The following is a 20,103-nucleotide window of genomic DNA, read 5'->3' as shown; positions in this document are numbered from 1 at the left end:
GAATATTTGATCACATCTTTGATCAAATCTTTGACAAAGAAATTTGATAGTGTAATACCGGCCTAACATCGGTTACTTCAAGGAGAGCTCCGAGCCAGACGCCTTGTAGCGTGCATTCCATTGAACCCAAACCACATTTATTTTCTACTTCATTGGTCTCAAGCGAGAGCTCATTGGCTGCGTGGAGCTCTGTTGTGTTTTCTGATGAAAGTTGGTTCTGCCTCGGCGACAGCGATGGCCGCTTGTTGGTTAGGCGGAGGCCAGTCTAAGGCCTCGACCCAATCTGTCCACGTGCTGGACACACTGGACCTAAACCTGGAGTTATGGTCTGTACCACGCACCCTGACTGAAAATTTGTACGTCAGTCTGGTGATTCGACCTGTTGTGCAGTCATTCATGAACAGCATTCCAGGATAACGCTCGCCCACATACCATTGTAACCCACCATGCTCTACCGAGCGTCGACATGTTGCCTGGGACTGTTCGATCATCAGATATGTCTCCAATCGAGCACATACGTGACATCATCGGAGGACAATTCCAGCGTCATCCACAAGCAGTGTCAACCGTCCCCGTAATTAACTGGCAATCCATTCCAAAGACTGATTTCCCGTACGTCTATAACGAAAGCCTGCACTTTAGTCAGCATCCTGGCGGTTACACCGGTTATTAATTTAATAGCATTTAACATTTGCAATGGCTTATCTCACCCTTACATTAACCTGTGATCTTTCAATGTTAATCAGTTAAATATGTTACCTAGACTAATGTATTCCCGAAATTTCATTACTCAGCATTAATGGGGGACGTTGATGAAATTGATCAAAAATGTCAATTTTAGATTTATTTTTTATGTGTCAGTACAGATCATGGACAATAAGTTCCCAAAGTTTCGATGTTGAAATCACATCCGAAGTGCTAAAAATAAATTAAAACTGTGACGCGGCCTCCCTGTCACGCCCACGCTTTGAAGCAGCACTTCAATACCAGCCCAGTGAACAACGATTCTGTGAATTACTTTCAACCAAACGTGTGCGGGATACATCTAGAAGGCCGTGATACATACTCTTCCGTTTTATAGATCATCTTCGGCCGATCCTGAACTTCTCAAAAAGTGTGTTCATGGCAGAACCCAAAATCCAAATGAGTCTCTAAATTCATTCATATGGAAACGATGCCCTAAAAACACATTTGAATCTGCTACAGTTGTCAGAATTGCAACTTATGATGCAGTTATTGTATTTAATAATGGTAACGTCGGGAGGATGAAGTCATTAGAAAGAATGGACTTCAGATAGGAAATTTTACTCAAGACATACTGAGTAAAATAGATTTACAGCGCGTCTCTGCAGCTGAAAAGTCAGTTGAAGACATGGTAAAGGAAAGAAGACAGACAACAAGGAACCAGAAGAGAAGCCTTGAAGGGAAAGACGACCCAGAGTCCAAATGTGGTGCCCTCCGAAGAAGTGACATAAGGAAAAAAGTTAGGATGAACTTTAAATTGCGTTTCCTGAAATGTTTGTTTTTTAAAGTTTATGTATCTTTTCATTAGATTCTATGAATGCTATAATTATGAAATTTTGTACGCATATTTCTGTAAACCTAATAAACGTTGTCTTAAGAGCAAATTTTGAAATCCTGATTGCAAGCTGAGATATGGGGCAAAGTTCTTGGGATTTTGCATGAATTTAAAATTGTGGAATTATAATTAAAAAATTATGAAAATTCTCCCCTTCCAAAAACCTCATGAGAGAAGTGGTGAAACAGAGAAATTTTTATAGAAAGCTCTTGAATACTTTCTGAGAAAAAGGAACATACATTATTTTTTGAAAATAAAACTTCAAATTTCATTCAAAAAGAAGTTTCAATATATATAATCAAAGGATTTTATACGTAAATGTGTTACTTTCATGTAAAGCGTGGTACAAAATTTCATTGCCGCATCTCCAAAACTGTGGATTTGGTGCATTTTTGAAATAGTGTGTGTTTTTCATCAACGTCCCCTCTTAAGTATTATACGTGGGACATATTACATAGAAGGGCACCGAGTTGCGTATGAAGCAACCGCAACATAGTTCACGCTAAACTCGAAATAAGAACTGTATTATCCGTCCACCTGAGGTCACAAAAATAGTTCCGAAGCCCAATCGCCAAACGACGATGTAAGCCCTCGTGTCTCCAATCAGCATTTCGCCAGTAGCTCAAGATGGTATCGGGGCGTTGTCAGGATATTCATCGTTCATTGAATCTGGGACTATACCAGTGTTCTAAAACAGATCAGTTCAAATGGACGTTGATTTATATTTCCAGTAAAGTACTGAAAATCGTCTTTCAGTAAACCATTGCATTTTGTTGCTAATCCGTGTTGCCATTCGCTTTTGCCATAGCTGTACTTTCCCCCTTTTGCTCCAATTACAAGGCTGTGGAGTTGCTGTATGCAAAAAAAAGCACCTCATAACAGTAACTACTTTCGGACGTAGGGGGGTTCTCTCCCTACCACAGTCATATGTTTGACATCAAATGACTTTCTGCAGAAATTTTCCCACTTCCGCTTGAGAAATTAAGAAGCAATCTTTAATAAAATCCACTTAAAAACACCTTCAGCGGTTTATATTTCACATTTTATTTTACTTTATCAACCAGTTGCGGCGTTTCAGTACGCCATCTTCAGGCCCCTTGACCGACATGTAGGAAAAACCCCACCTCATGATGAATCGAATAGGGGACAGTCTTTAGCAACTGGTATCCTGTAAGTGGAATCCGTGGACAACTTTTTGAAAACGCGATCCGTTCGTTCAAGAAAGGCAAAAACTTTAACTCATTTTTTCAGCTTTTATCCATGTCGAAGATAAAGTTGACACTCATGTCTCCAGGAAAATGCAATTTCATCAGCCTTACACGGACTTAAATACAGTGTGTCTGGGACAATCATTTTTGGTGGTGGGAATCCGCTTATCGGTACTTGTTGTTGTGCATCACTTTCCTCTAGACTTTATGTCCTAGTTTGTTCAAAAATTCAAATGGCTCTGAGCACTATGGGACTTAACATCTATGGTCATCAGTCCCCTGGAACTTAGAACTACTTAAACCTAACTAACCTAAGGACATCACACAACACCCAGTCATCACGAGGCAGAGAAAATCCCTGACCCCGCCGGGTATCGAACCCGGGAGCCCGGGCGTGGGAAGCGAGAACGCTACCGCACGACCACGAGCTGCGGACATTAGTTTATTGCTACATGATCTGCACTCCTCCTCATCTACAAAAGGAATCGCTCTGTTACGTTCCATTTCTAGTGTGAACTGCGTATTTTTACGCTGTTGGGGTACTGTTGAGATCTGCGTAGTTCTGCTTCCGCATGCCGCGATATGACGAACGCGTCGTCCACGTACCTCAGCTAGCAGCATGGGCGTGTCTTCGTGGAACGTAGCGCTCTCTTTTCAAGTGCTAGTTTCCTTCAAATCATCTACGAGAGTAGCACAGGCAATAGCCTACCGTACAACCACCTCCCTATACCAACTTCTTTTCAAAATATACAGTATACTGTGGAAGACCCTCACCAGTACCCAGCAGTCTACCGCCCTGAAGAGCACTGCTGCAAACTTGGTCGAAACGTCAGTAATTGGTTGGTTTACTGTTTTATAATGACTCGACCTACTACGCAGAATTATTCGATGCAAAATATTTCATATAATTCCTCATTGTGCGAGTTTCAGGTCACTAGCATCGTTAAAAGACTGTCTAGAAATATTCACTGTTTTCGCCTGCTAGATGACTCACATGTCTGCGGTATAGTTAAGAATATCTCCACGGTGTACCTTGAAGGCAGAGCCCTGCTGAGTAATCGCGAGACTACGTGAGTTCGCTGTCTCTGATGCGGGGTACATGCGCTTGCCCTTGCCGCTGTTTCTCCGCGTAGTTGGTGACTGAAGCAAAATGCCTTCTTCTATGTGTTGAATTCAGACGTAGTTGTCTTGTGCATAAATGAGATGGACATTTCTACGGCGCAGTATTCAGATGAAAGCGTTGCTTGTAGGCGTTGTATTGGCGTAGTTCTATGCTATATTACAAGATTTTCAGCTTTACAGATTTGTCTTCATTGTACGTGAAGTAGGATCTCTTTGCTCTGGACGACGCTTTGTTTACTGTACTACGATCAGTAACGGTTTCACATTAACTCATGCGTGGATACGGAACGTGTTTCTTTTCTGCATTTCTGTGTTATTATACCTCCACATGGTCCGATGGAGGGAATACGTATATACTGCTTGTGAACTTTCGTGGTTAGTTATTGACTAGTAATTGGAATTAATTTCAGATATGTCCTTATTGTTTCCTCTCCCATTGACATTTCTAAACATCACCACATTTATCCTCAATTTATAGGGGCTTATTTATTATTTATCCTCTGTCCACGTTTGTATCTGATTCGAGCACAGCTTACTGAAACCAGTCTGCCGCAGAATTAGTGGAAGGACAAACTGCTTTTGGCAGAAGTAGGACACCTGAACAGTGCTCAACACACTGAGAGTTAGTTCTGCTGTGGCTTAGACTTCTCACTATTAGCAGTTAGGCAATACAAGGTGCATCTTACATCTGCATAGTGGGTGATTCCTTTGTAAGAGAAGACACACCTACGCCTACAGGTTGTCTTAAAGTGATTGCATGTTAGCTTTCGATCTGGTGTTGCTTTAACACGTATCAGAGGCCCATACATATACGAGGTGCGTTCAAGTTCTAAGGCCTCCGATTTTTTTTCTAATTAACTACTCACCCGAAATCGATGAAACTGGCGTTACTTCTCGACGTAATCGCCCTGCAGACGTACACATTTTTCACAACGCTGACGCCATGATTCCATGGCAGCGGCGAAGGCTTCTTTAGGAGTCTGTTTTGACCACTGGAAAATCGCTGAGGCAATACCAGCACAGCTGGTGAATGTGCGGCCACGGAGAGTGTCTTTCATTGTTGGAAAAAGCCAAAAGTCACTAGGAGCCAGGTCAGGTGAATAGGGAGCATGAGGAATCACTTCAAAGTTGTTATCACGCAGAAACTGTTGCGTAACGTTAGCTCAATGTGCGGGTGCGTTGTCTTGGTGAAACAGCACACGCGCAGCCCTTCCCGGACGTTTTTGTTGCAGTGCATGAAGGAATTTGTTCTTCAAAACATTTTCGTAGGATGCACCTGTTACCGTAGTGCCCTTTGGAACGCAATGGGTAAGGATTACGCCCTCGCTGTCCCAGAACATGGACACCATCATTTTTTCAGCGCTGGCGGTTACCCGAAATTTTTTTGGTCACGGTGAATCTGTGTGCTTCCATTGAGCTGACTGGCGCTTTGTTTCTGGCATCCACGTCTCATCCACTGTCACAACCGACGAAAAGAAAGTCCCATTCATGCTGTCATTGCGCGTCAACATTGCTTGGCAACATGCCACACGGGCAGCCGTGTGGTCATCCGTCAGCATTCGTGGCACCCACCTGTATGACACTTTTCGCATTTTCAGGTCGTCATGCAGAATTGTGTGCACAGAACCCACAGAAATTCCAACTCTGGAGGCGATCTGTTCAACAGTCATTCGGCGATCCCCCAAAACAATTCTCTCCACTTTCTCGATCATGTCGTCAGACCGGGTTGTGCGAGCCCGACGTTGTTTCGGTTTGTTGTCACACGATGTTCTGCCTTCATTAAACTGTCGCACCCACGAATGCACTTTCGACACATCCATAACTCCACCACCACATGTCTCCTTCAACTGTCGATGAATTTCAATTGGTTTCACTCCCTTCAAATTCAGAAAACGAATGATTGCACGCTGTTCAAGTAAGGGAAACGTCGCCATTTTAAGTATTTAAAACAGTTCTCATTCTCGCCACTGGCGGTAAAATTCCATCTGCCGTACAGTGCTGCCATCTCTGGGACGTATTGACATTGAACGCGGCCTCATTTTAAAACAATGCGCATGTTTCTATCTCTTTCCAGTCCGGAGAAAAAAAATCGGTGGCCTTAGTACTTTAATGCACCTCGTATTTGACTGAAAAAGTGTGCTTTCTACGTAATACTTCCCGGGTAGAAGTCAGATCGCATTTTTCTTCATTCGTGGGTCAAAATTTTGAAAAGGAAAGAGAATTTTTCAGGCCATTAGTACCAGAGTCGTATTAGTTATGCACTCAGGTTAATGACTGGCAGGTAATAATAGCCTTCACAGTTCAACTGCAAAGTAGCACGATGGAGGCGCAGGGATAAAGGTGTCGACTGTCAAATTTGGAACAACATAACTCTAGGAGAAGGAAATGATTTCCAAATATGAAATATATTTTTTCTGGACCACAAATTTGTACAGGATAACTTACACTCGTGTACAAAACTTTAGGACGAAAGTAACTTTCGCTGCCGCTACACAACATTGTGCCTCCCCACACCGTAACAAAATGGCTCTGAGCATTACGGGACTTAACATCTGCGATCATCAATCCCCTAGAACTTAGAACTACTTAAACCTAACTAACCTAAGGACATCACACACATCCATGCACGAGGCAGGATTCGAACCTGCGACCGTAGCGGTCGAACGGTTCCAAACTTAAACGCCTAGAACCGCACCATAACATTGGACCACCAAAAGATAATGTTTGATGATGATCCTGGGTGGATTACGTGTTCTGACCTCTCGCCATGTGAGGGTATGTAGTGTACCGCCGAACATTGTTGAGCATGATCCTTTCGGTGGTCCAGGAGTTACGTTGTGGTGAGGCATAATGTTGCATGGGCATCCTCACCCCCAAATCTTTAAACACAGGATACTCACCAGTTAGTTATTGTTACACGGTACTCCTTCCCCATGTGCGACTTTCCAGGGATGCTTTCTGCTCCGACTTCATTTTTATAGATGGTAATGAGTCACTGCATCCAGTAGCGCAGGTTAGATCTTGGAGCGAGAGGATATTCGGAGAATGGACTGGCCTGCCCATACCCCCGACTTAAATCCCGATGAACACGTGTCACATTCTTTGGGGAGTTGTCTTTCAGCACTTGCACCAACAACCATCCAGCAGCTGTGGTTCAAATGGCTCTGAGCACTATGGGACTCAACTGCTTTGGTCATAAGTCCCCTAGAACTTAGAACTACTTAAACCTAACTAACCTAAGGACATCACACACATCCATGCCCGAGGCAGGATTCGAACCTGCAACCGTAGCGGTCGTGCAGTTCCAGACTGTAGCGCATTTAACCGCTCGGCCACTGCGGCCGGCTCCAGCAGCTGTCCAACTTGCTGATGGAGGGATGAAATGCCCTACCACAGGAATTCCTTCCCATGCTTGTGGCCAAGATGTAGCACGTTGCTGAACATGCATTACTGTGCACGGTGATCACACATCCCATAAAGAACCGTGTCTCGCCCTTTGTTATGTCAGCGGGGCCATCACGAAATGCTCTGCCTTCAGTGTAATTATTGTCTTTAAATAAAGATGACATTTCTGTTCGTGCCATTGCTTTATTTTTCAGTTCATTCTTGTACTATACTGTAGCAGTTATTTGTACGTATGATTCAATGCTCATCGAACAACGTTACTTATCAGTGACACATCATGCGAAGGTTACTTTCATCCTTAAGTTTTGGACTCCACTGTAATTGAAAGTATGTAAAACCGACATCCAGGACACAACTTGCATACAAGAGCGCTGAGCTGCCTACGGCTCAGGCGTAACCTGGTTAATGTTTGAAGAGACAGCGAGCACGACATGGACTTTACTACGCATCAGCCTTACTGTGGTGTCACCGCCAGACACCACACTTGCTAGGTGGTAGCCTTTAAATCGGCCGCGGTCCGTTAGTATACGTCGGACCCGCGTGTCGCCACTATCAGTGATTGCAGACCGAGCGCCGCCACTCGTCAGGTCTAGAGAGACTCCCTAGCACTCGCCCCAGTTGTACAGCCGACTTTGCTAGCGATGGTTCACTGACAAATTACGCTCTCATTTGCCGAGACGATAGTTAGCATAGCCTTCAGCTACGTCATTTGCTACGACCTAGCAAGGCGCCATTACCAGTTACTATTGATGCTGTAAAACATGTACCGTCAAGAGCTGTGTTCACCAATTATGGATTAAAGTTAAGTATTCTACCAGTTACCTCCTTTTTTGCTAGTCTCATTTACTTGTCCTGTGCCAGACCTCACGCCAGCCAGCGTGAGCTTAAACGCGTGCCTTTCGGCTTCCTTCCTTCGTAGTGGATTGGCTGTCTTGCCAGTCCACAACACTTACGTCACACAAATACAGGGCGGGGCAAATAAAATTTACCCAAACAAGTGATACGATTGGAAGTGCATGTATGTCTATAGTTATTTCCAATAGAATGGAGCAACTGCCCATACAGCCGACCGAACCGTGGAGCACATTTACACAATCTTCACGCGTGACACAGTTCTTAGCAGAGGTTAGCCTGGTCGAGGGCCTAGCTGGCCGCACACGTCATTTGATCTGTTAGTGAGCGATTGCGTTGTGTGGGGAGCCCTCACATCTAAAGCGTTTAAAAAAAAAAAAAAAAAAAAAAAAAAAAAAAAAAATGGTTCAAATGGCTCTGAGCACTATGGGACGTAACCCTGAGGTCATCAGTCCCCTAGAACTTAGAACTACTTAAACTTAACTAACCTAAGTACATCACACACATCCATTCCCGAGGCAGGATTCGAACCTGCGACCGTAGCGGTCGCGCGGTTCGAGACTGTAGCGCCTAGAACCGCTCGGTCACATCGGCCGGCGTTTCACAACAATCCTCATAGTCTTCAACAACTACAGCAGAACATTTCGGCAAAGATTACAGCGATTCCAGCAGTCCAGCTTCGATCTGCCTTCAGCAAATTGTTGACCAGGGCCCAGAGGTGCCAAGAAATGAATGGCGGTCACTTTCAAAATCTGCTATTTTCAGGTTAATACTGTATTTCATTTCCTCTGCTGCGTTTCTTTAATTCCCAAGTGGGCATCAATCCGCCAAAAGTGAATACAAAAGAGACAAATGGCTCCACTCAGCGGACAGTACCTCAGAATAATCGCTGGAAAATCGTCAAACGGTATCGGGACAGTGTATCAGGACTCATGTACTGTCGCCACCAAGAAGAGCCAAACTGGACAGTATACAAGTGATGTTATTCATCGTTCACTGGATTTAGAACTGTACAAGTGAACATTGAACTACACAGCCACACACAATCTTCATACTTCAGTTAAGTATTGTACAACTCATATACACTCCTGGAAATGGAAAAAAGAACACATTGACACCGGTGTGTCAGACCCACCATACTTGCTCCGGACACTGCGAGAGGGCTGTACAAGCAATGGTCACACGCATGGCACAGCGGACACACCAGAAACCGCGGTGTTGGCCGTCGAATGGCGCTAGCTGCGCAGCATTTGTGCACCGCCGCCGTCAGTGTCAGCCAGTTTGCCGTGGCATAAGGAGCTCCGTCGCAGTCTTTAACACTGGTAGCACGCCGCGACAGCGTGGACGTGAACCGTATGTGCAGTTGACGGACTTTGAGCGAGGGCGTATAGTGGGCATGTGGGAGGCCGGGTGGACGTACCGCCGAATTGCTCAACACGTGGGGCGTGAGGTCTCCACAGTACATCGATGTTGTCGCCAGTGGTCGGCGGAAGGTGCACGTGCCCGTCGACCTGGGACCGGACCGCAGCGACGCACGGATGCACGCCAAGACCGTAGGATCCTACGCAGTGCCGTAGGGGACCGCACCGCCACTTCCCAGCAAATTAGGGACACTGTTGCTCCTGGGGTATCGGCGAGGACCATTCGCAACCGTCTCCATGAAGCTGGGTTACGGTCCCGCACACCGTTAGGCCGTCTTCCGCTCACGCCCCAACATCGTGCAGCCCGCCTCCAGTGGTGTCGCGACAGGCGTGAATGGAGGGACGAATGGAGACGTGTCGTCTTCAGCGATGAGAGTCGCTTCTGCCTTGGTGCCAATGATGGTCGTATGCGTGTTTGGCGCCGTGCAGGTGAGCGCCACAATCAGGACTGCATACGACCGAGGCACACAGGGCCAACACCCGGCATCATGGTGTGGGGAGCGATCTCCTACACTGGCCGTACACCACTGGTGATCGTCGAGGGGACACTGAATAGTGCACGGTACATCCAAACCGTCATCGAACCCATCGTTCTACCATTCCTAGACCGGCAAGGGAACTTGCTGTTCCAACAGGACAATGCACGTCCGCATGTATCCCGTGCCACCCAACGTGCTCTAGAAGGTGTAAGTCAACTACCCTGGCCAGCCAGATCTCCGGATCTGTCCCCCATTGAGCATGTTTGGGACTGGATGAAGCGTCGTCTCACGCGGTCTGCACGTCCAGCACGAACGCTGGTCCAACTGAGGCGCCAGGTGGAAATGGCATGGCAAGCCGTTCCACAGGACTACATCCAGCATCTCTACGATCGTCTCCATGGGAGAATAGCAGCCTGCATTGCTGCGAAAGGTGGATATACACTGTACTAGTGCCGACATTGTGCATGCTCTCTTGCCTGTGTCTATGTGCCTGTGGTTCTGTCAGTGTGATCATGTGATGTATCTGACCCCAGGAATGTGTCAATAAAGTTTCCCCTTCCTGGGACAATGAATTCACGGTGTTCTTATTTCAATTTCCAGGAGTGTAAATAAATCTGTTGTGGATTGGCAAGACAGCCAATCCACTATGACAGGAAGCCGAAAGGCACGCGTTTAAGCTCACGCACGCTGGCGTGAGGTCTGGAACAGGACAAGGAATTGATAGTAGCAAAGAACGTACGTAGCTTCTGGAATACTTAACTTTAATCCATAGTTGGGAAACATCCCTCTTGACGGTACATATTTACAGCATCAGTAGTTACTGGTAATGGCGCCTTGCTAGGTCGTAGCAAATGACGTAGCTGAAGGCTATGCTAACTATCGTCTCAGCGAATGAGAGCGTAATTTGTCAGTGAACCATCTCTAGCAAAGTCGGCTGTACAACTGGGTCGAGTGCTAGGAAGTGTCTCTAGACCTGCCGTGTGGCGGCGCTCGGTCTGCAATCACTGATAGTGGCGACACGCCGGTCCGACGTATACTAACGGACCGCGGCCGATTTAAAGGCTACCACCTAGCAAGTGTGGTGTCTGGCGGTGATACCACAAAATCTTTGTAAATTGTTGCTAATCTATGTTCGCCTTTGTTTTTGTCTTAGTTGTAGATTCAACCCTGTTCAGTAAATCCGTTTCTGCACGTAAGTAAGCCACCTCTTAACAGCAATTAATTCGGTAGTAGGTGGTTCTCTTCCTGTGGTATTTCTTTCGTTCAAGTGGTTCAAATGGCTCTGAGCACTATGGGACTTCACATCTGAGGTCATCAGTCCCCTAGAGCTTAGAACTACTTAAACCTAACTAACCCAAGTACATCACACACATCCATTCCCGAGGCAGGATTCGAACCTGCGACTGTAGCAGTCGGGCGGTTCCGGACTGAAGCGCCTACAACCGCTCGGCCACCACGGCCGGCGTATTTGCTTGTTTGACGATAAGTGCAGCTGGAGAACACAACACTGATCATAATATTTACGTAGAGAAGAAAAGATTAGAGTAAGACAGGAAAATCTGAACATCAAAAAGTTACGGAGGGAGGCACCTGCAATGGCCAATAATTTTGTCGTCACGACCAACATTAATCGGTCAAAACGTCGGCGGGTGTTTTATAATAATTTACTAGTGGCGAGCCACAACTAAAATTAATTATGGTGGCGACCTTCTGAAGGCAATCGCAAATTTGAATTGTCCCGCAAAGTAGAGCGGTCTAAGCCTTCACGAATATTTCCAGGACGGTTTGGATCAACGCATCGGTGGCCTAATAAAACTTCATGTGGCACGTCATCTGGCCAGATGGCCAGTTCTGTTACAAGAACTTGGAAACTGATGTCGCCCGTATAAAAAATCTTATTCACCGCTCTCCATCGCACATAACCGCATATACTCGTAGAAAGGCATGTCTTAACAATAACCTGGATATCTCGCCGTATTTATGCACACTCTGAATAATATCTACTTTGTTAATACCATGTGCAAGAACTGATTTAAAAGACCCCAATAAATGCAACGAAAACAAGAGAACTAGAAGAAAATGATCAGGTTGCGATATCTCCTAGGTCATAATTAAAAATATAGGACGCCACAAAACTTAAGGACAGAAGTTTGGGTGAACCTAAATGTAAGGTACTAGGTCTCTGTTTGACTTGTGACATAACGATTTCGTGTTATATGACCTGATATCTAGGCGACCTCGGCCAAAAGTGTACGTCACGGCACGTGAAACTGTGGGTCTTACAAGTGCAGGTGACAGTCTCCGACTGGGAGAGAGTTACTGTTTCAGACAAGTTTAATAATTCTTTACTGGACATTGAAATACATTCAAGCTGTAGATAACACACGACAAAGTTAAGCCGTTCAGTGCGTACCTTCTCATTGACATATTGATTTAAAGTGGACCGTGCATGGAGACGAGCTTTCGCGATGAATGGCGGGCAAGACGACTAGGGTGACGTCACAAGTTCATGGCGAGGCCCGTATTTCTCATGGGTCCCGCAGATGAATTATTTGAAATACGTGTGTCGTAGCGCTCTTTAGCGTCGAATTTCGATATTTCGAAACATGTTCGTCTTGTTGTAATTAGTGAGTGCTTGCAGTTGAAGATAGATGGTGAAGAGCATTTTTTTATTCGTTTGGAAGTAATATTAGTTGTTGTGGATATGAGAAAGAAATTCAACAATCTTTTGTTGAATGTCACAATAGGCGATTGCATCGCCAGCATCATTCAATTTCTACAACCATCTGCCTTGCTAACTGTCTGCCTTGATAACCGAATTTTTATAGTGCCACATGTGTGGCAGGTACATCAAGATGATAAGAGTTGTTTGTTCTCCGTCGGATGCTGCTATCCCGAAGACAATCTTAGGCGGCCGTTACGTCGCGTTTCCGATTCGAGAAATCTGAACTGACGATCAAGGATTTAGTTTAGGTAAAGAGCAAGTGAAGTTTCTGATACCAGAATTTGCAGATTTATTAGTTCGTTGCCATCGTAGAGTTCAGATTACATGTTGGTGACTACACAAATTTTGTGAGACTTTCGTGGGCTTTGTATTACGTAGCATAATGGGTTTGTGTGTAATTTTCCCATCCACACCCCCTTAATTCCTGCAGCTGTTCCTTTACTTTCCAATTCTTCATTAAATTATTTTGATTACATTTTTTGTTATGGAATTGTTGTCGTCCTCTTGATTGTTAGTGAGTCTGTGACGTCGTGGTCGCCGTACTAGATAACGGTGACATGGTTTGTCCGCCATTTTTATGATGACACAAGTTAAAGCTGGTATCGGACGTTTCAGTATTTTCCAAAATTATACAAATGATAGAGAATTATGAACTTTGTATGCTGCAACAGAAATGATTATTTCAGAGAGTGTAAGTTACTGACTGAGCAAAGCATGGATAGTATGTGTTTCCAAAATCCTCATATTTGTAATATGCAGGTGCAACACAATAAAAAAGGTCATGCGTGATATGTCCACAATGGATTTTACCACTGCTTACAGTTCATGACTGTTTCTCAAAGATCGAGAATTACTGTTAATAGAGAAGGTAGGAAGACTGGGTTGAACGTCACACCCAGTCGACATCGAGGTCATTAGAGATGGAGCACAAGCTCGGATTGTGTCAAGGACGGGGAAGGAAATCGGCTGTGCCCTTTCAAATGATCCATCCCGAAATTTTCCTGGAGCGATTTGTGCTAACTATTGCGCCACCTCACTCGGTCTGTTTGTAGGAACGTGGAAATATCCTCGTAACATAAAGTAGGATATAGTGCTCCTAATGTTAGACAGTGTGGTATTGTAGTTTTGTATTTGTAGAACTATTGTTTGTGTTGACATAACCTGTCAGTAACGATCGTTTGGAGACTCACTAGCCGTTGCTTAGTTCTGCGAGTAATGGGTTCGAGTGAAGGCATCAGCTATCGAGCTTCATCTCCCCTGCCAGGCGGTAGTAGTCTTTCACAAGGGATTCCTCTCCATTAGCGCTGTCACCCCCCCCCCCCTCCCTGCAGAGCTGTCTGCCCAATAGGAGCCAAGTTATTTTGTGTCATCCTATCTCAGAGTCGTTCAGGCAGTTCATGGACATTTACTGAGACAGAAAGAGCGTTACTCTGTTGATAGACGCTACCCGTTACTGTCTTATGAAAAGTCTTCCCATACCATCTTGTTTCATCACAGTTCCCTGAATCTCTACAAGTGACTTCAAGCCACATCCCATGGCTCCGCACTAAGTGATGCTAAGGATAACACCATTGTGTCTTTTCAGTTAATTGGTTGAATGTATCCTCTTTCATCACCACTGCTAAGATACACCAAGTTCATCGTTAAGAACGATGTGACACCACTTGCCAGCAATCCATGTCGATCAGGTGTTGCACCGCTTCTGTGTGGTGTGGCATTCACAGCCTAATCGTTGGATGGCAGTTCATTAGTCTGTCTTCTACTGGTCTCCATCCAATGGTGCTGGATGCGATAGATTGTGGTAGTGGGACCATTATTGAAATCAGATAGCAGGACCAGATCTGAAGTGATGGCAGTCTGCCTGGTACATGAAAGGGAAATCCAACCTTGGTATGGTCAGTCTCCATCCAATGGTGCTGGATGAGATGGGCTGTCATAGTGGGACCACTTCTGAACTCAGATAGCAGGACCAGATCTGAAGGGATTGCAGAGTGCCTGGTACATGACAGGTCAATATAACCTTGGTATGGTCAGTCACCATCCAATGGTGCTGGATGAGATGGATTGTGGTAGTGGGACTACTATTATTGAACTCAGATAGCGGGACCAGATCTGAAGGGATTGCAGTCTGCCCAGTACATGATCGGTCAGTCCAACATGGTATGGTCAGTATCCCTCCAATGGTGTTGGATGAGATTTGCTGTGGTAGTGGGACCATTACTGAACTAAGATAGCAGGCCCAGATCTGAAGGGATTGCAGTCTGCCTGGTACATGGTAGGCCAATCCAACTTTGGTATGGTCAATCTCTATCCAATGGTGGTGGAAGAGATGGGCTATGGTAGTGGGACCATTATTTAACTCGGATAGCAGAACCAGATCTGAAGGAATTGCAGAGTACCTGGTACATGTCAATCCTACCTTGGAATGGTCAGTCTCCATCTAATGGTGCTGGATGAGATGGGCTGTCATAGTGGGACCATTAGTGAACTCAGATAGCAGGAGAAGATCTGAAAGGTTTGCAGTCTGCCGGTACATGATAGGTCAATCCAACCATGGTGTGGTCAGTCTCCATCCAATGGTGCTGGATGAGATGGGGTGTGGTAGTGGGACCATCACTGAGCTCAGATAGCAGGACCAGATCTGAAGGGATTGCAGTTGCCTGGTACATGATAGGTCAGTCCGACCCTGCTATGGTCAGTCGTGATCGACCACTCAGTCCAACAGTTAGTCACTATCACACCATGTTGTCGCACATGCCTGTGTATTGCACAGTTTGGGCACATACAGACGCATGGTGAGGCCACTTTCAAACGCTGTCTGCTGCTGGTAATGTTCATACATGAGCACGCAGCGTTGTCTGTGGTTTTTCACAGTGTTCACTAACAAGTGATGCTCTGCATGCGTGTTACACACATTATCAGACTTAACAACATGGTCACGTCGTGATAACGCTAGCAACAAGGCCGTTTGGGATCCACGGGAAGTTATTTTTCATGGGGCTAGTGCGAACCCAAATGCATGGTTGGAACCGACTACCACCCTTGTTACTGTAGACACCGAGAGTAATTTTAGATTTAACGCAGTTCAGGAGACTTTGCACTCCTGCTTATATTTTGAATACAACATTTTCCACGTTTTAAATGGGCACCACAACAGTATATCTGTGTTCACAGATGGGTTTAAACAGGGGTACTCCGTCGGATTGTTAATTATTTTCCCTGATCGTGTTCTGAAGATCCGCTTAACTCAAGATGTCACTGTGTAAGATGCCAAATTATATGCGATCCTGAGGGGACTGGTGCAGATGAAACGAGCTGCGAATGATAAATAAATTCCTCGTCTGTTTTGACACTGAGTGGTCTTCACTCACTGCAACACCTGTGTCCAGCAGATAAATTAGTCCATAATATCCAGGACGCCCTACTGCGTCTACAATGGTTTGGGAAGGAGTGGTCCCTCTGCTGGATATTAGACCATAATGGGTATTAAGGAAAACTAAATGTTAGGTGTAGCAGCCAAGAAGAGGTGTCTTGATAACCAGATTTTTCAGTGTGGCATCGCTCTACATGTTATCACCACAGTTTTGAAGTACTGAAGCACGCATAGATGGAAGGAAGAGTGACTGGAAGTGACAGACCGTAAGCTGCGTCTAGTAAAGTGCACAAACTGCTGTGCCGCACTTTCTTCCAGCCTCGCAGATGGGATAAGGTCCTGCCCCACTCGGCTTCCCGTTGGACACAGACCTATATAACGCGAGGTTTCTTGCTCCTGCGAGATGACCCTCCAATTCGTGGTGCTCGTTGCGTACGGATCAGAGTGCGCCACATTTTAGCAGACTGTCTTGTACGAAGAGAAGAAAGCAGCATCTGATTTACAGACATATTTGTCCTCTATTTTCACTTACAGTCAACTGGATGTGGTATAACCTTTAAGCTATTCTGAAATTTCCAACTTGCTTCCTAAGATTTTAGGGAGAACTGTTTACTGTGTTGTCAGGATAAGACGAAGTAAATATTCCAGGATTCGAATCAAGAACAGCTGCCAATAAGAGTAGATACCCTCGGAGTTCGAATGGTTCAAATGGCTATGAGCACCATGGGACTTAACATCTGAGGTCATCAACCCCCTAGAACTTAGAACTACTTAAACCTAACTAACCTAAGGACATCACAAACATCCATGCCCGAGGCAGGATTCGAACCTGCGACTGTAGTGGTCGCGCGGTTCCAGACTGAAGCGCCTAGAACCGTTCGGCCACCACGGCCGGCTTATCCTCGCGGTAGTGAAGCAACTTAAAGCACTTAACAAAAGTAACAGTTAGGTTCCTTTCAGAGTCTGCTGTTACAATAGCTCCATACTTCACAACCATATATAACCGTTCGCTCGAGGAAAGATCCGCACCCAAAGACTGGAAAGATGCACAGGTCAAACGAAATTCAAGAAAGGTAGTAGGAAGAATCCTCTAAATTACAGACCCATATTATTAACGTTGATATGCAGGAGGATTTTGGAACGTAAGTTGTGTTCGAACATGATGAATTACTTGGAAGAAAACGGTCTATTGACACACAGTCAACACGGGTTTAAAAAACACCGTTCTTGTGAAACACAACTAGCTATTTACTTCCACGAAGTGCTGAGTGCTATTGACAAGGGATTTCAAATTGATTCCGTATGTCTGGATTTTTGGAAGGCTTTTAACATGGTACCACGCAAGCGGATTGTAGTGAAAAGGTGTGCTTATGGAATGTCGTCTCAGTTATGTGATTGGATTCGTGATTTCCTGTCAGAGAGGACACAGTTCGTAGTAATTGACGGAAAGTCATCGAGTAAAACAGAAGTGATTTCTGGTGAGCCCCAATGTAGTGTTAGAGGACCTTTGCTGTTCCTTATCTCTATAAACGATTTGGGAGACTATCTGAGCAGCCGTCTTAGGTTGTTTGCAGATGACGCTGTCGTTTAACGACTAGTAAAGTCATCAGAAGATTAAAATATATTGCAAAACGATTTAGAAGAGATATCTATGTGGTGCGAAAATTGGCAGTTGACCCTAAATAACGAAAAGTGTGAGGTCATCCACGTGAGTGCTAAAAGGAATCCTTTAAACTTCGGTTACACTATAAATCAGTCAAATCTAAAAGCCGTAAATTCAACTAAATGCCTAAGTACTACAATTACGTTCAACTTAAATTGTAACGAACACATAGAAAATGTTGTGGGGAAGGCTAACCAGAGACTGCGTTTTATTTTCAGTACCCTTAGAAAATGTAACAGATCTACTAAAGAGACTGCCTACACTACGGTTGTCCGTCCTCTTTTAGAATACTGCTGCCCGGTGAGGGATCCTTACCAGATAGGATTATCGGAGTACATCGAAAAACTTCAAAGATATATACGAAGACAGTAACTAGTTCTCGAAAGAACAGTTACTGTTAATGACCGTGCTGCTTTTCCCTGGAATAAATAATGACTAACTGACAACCTCAGCTGCCGATAGGTGGTGTTGTTATACCTCGATGTGGACAGCTGAAAATGTGTGCCCCGACGGGGACTCGAACCCGGGATCTCCTGCACGGTCATCAACAGTAACTGTTCTTTCGAGGACTAGTTACTGTCTTCGTATATATAGTTAAAGGCTACCCAGCCATTGACCTTCGCCTCTGCGAATGCACACAGGTTGCCCAAACTCTTACGGGAATCGCCAAAGCGTGCGCGAGTAATGAGTGGGTGGGCAAATGTCTATAAGGTCTAACACATATGTAGAATTGTGGACAGTTGGGAATGTGAGTCTCACGGGAAGCATGCAAGGGATAAGTCCCTGCAGTCGCGCTATTCATCTGTGTCCTCGGTGGCTCAGATGGATAGAGCGTCTGCCATGTAAGCAGGAGATCCCGGGTTCGAGTCCCCGTCGGGGCACACGTTTTCAGCTGTCCACATCGAGGTATAACAACACCTATCTGCAGCTGAGTTTGTCAGTTAGTCATCATTTATACTTCAAAGAAGTGCTGCACGTTTGTATTATGCGAAACACGGGAGAGAGTGTCACTGAAATGATACAGGATTTGTAGTGGACATCATTAAAACAAAGGCGTTTTTCGTTGCGGCGGAATCTTCTCACGAAATTTCAGTCACAAACTTTCTCCTCCGAATGCGAAAATATTTTGTTGACGCCGACTTACATGAGGAGAAACGATCACCATAATAAAATAAGGGAAAACAGACTCGTACGGAGAGGTATAGGCGTTCGTTTTTTCTGTGCGTTATGTGAGATTGGAATAACTGAGAATCGTCAGGCACAATGTGATTTGCAGAGTATCGCTGTAGATGTAACTGTAGGGTGACTGGCTTATGCATGTTTTCTGTAAGTGATCAGCCAGTCACATTTACCTGTACCATTGTTTTAGTTTTCCTCTTGCACTGCACGTATTTTAATTGCCAATATTAGAATATCTAACCAGTTTTATGGTCCTTACAATATGCGAAACAGTGTGATTGTACGAGTAACTTCGTGTGATGTTGACAGTGAGTGACTAACTGTTTCAGACTTTTTAAACATTTTAGACAATTTCACCACTTTAATACCTGCTAACTTTCGTCCCACTGATGGAATGTCTGAGCGGCATTGCATTCTACGAATACATCAGGCCATTGCTTGTAGATGCTTTTTATCTGTGAGTGCATGTCTGCCTGACAGTAAATGAGATTGCTCCCTTGCGATATTCCTGTCGTGAAAGCAATAAATAGACTGAGTTAGAGCTCCAAAGTTTGGAACTACACAATAAATGTAATATCAGATTAGTATTTTAGACATGTCCTTGATGCGTACCATTCCACAACAGCTAGTAACTTTTATGACACTTCACATTGTTCATCGGCGCTTAGCTTTCGTCGCGCGTCTCCAGCGGTTACGATAGCTGAAGTTGGAATTATACAGTTATGCAAACAGAAATTTTAATTAATAGAGAGGAACGTTCACTTTCAATTAACTTGTGCAAATATGAATCCATTAACTACTGTGAAAATCCTCTTTCAGCGGCGTAATATGTGCGTAAAATATCGTCCAAACAGGGACAGATCCACGGCTCGTACGCAGCGACCAGTGTGGAATATGGATCGCCGAACCTGCTAAGCCCTCCAGTAACGATTCGCTCCAGGACCGTATAACCCCTTCCACCCCCCCCCCCCCAACCTCACCCCATCGCGCATCCTGCTCTGCTATTCCGAAGCGCTACTTCATCGCTGCACATTTCTTTCGGTCTCTTCAAAGATTACCCGTCAGGACAAACAGGGTTGATAAAAAGTACGGGATGA

The sequence above is a fragment of the Schistocerca cancellata genome, chromosome 3 (assembly GCF_023864275.1).
Source record: "Schistocerca cancellata isolate TAMUIC-IGC-003103 chromosome 3, iqSchCanc2.1, whole genome shotgun sequence".
Classification (NCBI taxonomy): domain Eukaryota; kingdom Metazoa; phylum Arthropoda; class Insecta; order Orthoptera; family Acrididae; genus Schistocerca; species Schistocerca cancellata.
This window is presented reverse-complemented; position numbering follows the sequence as displayed.